Source organism: Halyomorpha halys, unplaced genomic scaffold (genome assembly GCF_000696795.3).
Source record: "Halyomorpha halys isolate HHAL.00 unplaced genomic scaffold, Hhal_1.1 Scaffold598.1, whole genome shotgun sequence".
Classification (NCBI taxonomy): Eukaryota; Metazoa; Arthropoda; class Insecta; order Hemiptera; family Pentatomidae; genus Halyomorpha; species Halyomorpha halys.
The window spans coordinates 508,911-509,990 of record NW_027105473.1 but is presented as its reverse complement, the minus strand read 5'-3'; the positions used below and the strand labels follow the sequence as shown (position 1 = coordinate 509,990).

The following is a 1,080-nucleotide window of genomic DNA, read 5'->3' as shown; positions in this document are numbered from 1 at the left end:
TGCAACATCCTCTTTTATGAGTAAATAGTTATTTTTTATATATAAATGATTTTTAGTAGGTTTTATGTGATTTATCATTTCCATATGTTTGTTTTTAGAATTAAACCTAAAAGTAAGCTAACCAATTTTCAGCAGTAAAATATACAGTCACAAAAGATATCGTGCAAAGCCAAGATGGCGGCGTGAGTCCTGCAAAAAGTTCGTTGAATCATGGCCATGTTAAGCAGATACAAATATTTTAAACACTTTATTTTAACTTTCCATCATAATTGAAATTACAGTACATTTAAGAAAAATAGAAGTTAAGAATAAGTGTTCAAGAATAATGTTCATAAAGAAAATCACATGCATAAACTCAAAACTGTTGTGCTAGAATTGTTGTTCAAAATGAACATCGAGAAAAAGATCACGCTTCCTGAAATTCAGTCGTTGTTAGGCGGACAGGGAGGACGTATCCTGGATGCAAGAGATCATGAACATCTTTTGTTCTCCTCTGTGGGAGATCTAGAGAAAAAAGACATCAAAGAGCCATCCGAGAAGAAAAAGGGACTCTTTGTTTTGGATCGCCAGTGAATGTGAAAAAAGACAAAGAAAACCTTCCATCATCAGAAGAAAATTGTATAAGTTGGTTAGTGTTGAACAAAATAGAGTTGAAGCAGATTTGTAAAGGTAGCAAATAAATAATTTAATTTTGTGTCATTAGTAGCTGAATGTATGTTCTGATTGCCTAGAAACCCACCCTGAGATTAAGAGTCTATTATATTATATATGATTAATAATAAAAATTCTCATGTTTATTTAATAGTAAAGCTTTTCATTTGAACCCAAGCTATATCTAAGATATGAGAATTAAGTTAAAACTATATAAAATTCTTTTTATTTTTTATAAATAATTTTTGAATATTACAATATATTGTAATATGCTCCTTTTGTAGTAAATAGTATATTTTGATGTATAAATGGTTTTAATATGTTTTATTTTATGTATCATTTTAATATTCATTGTTTTGTTTATCCAAAAAGCAAACTAACCAAGTTTCATTGTTTATAATAAATTCGTGATGCCAAACAAAGCCAAGA

At 28.7% G+C, this 1,080-nt stretch overlaps 1 protein-coding gene across 1 annotated transcript in view; it reads right to left on the bottom strand.

The window, feature by feature from the left end:
- Window positions 1-1,080, bottom strand: part of btv (beethoven) — a gene marked incomplete at its 3' end in the record, with an annotated part of 240,143 nt that overhangs the window by 1,185 nt on the left and 237,878 nt on the right.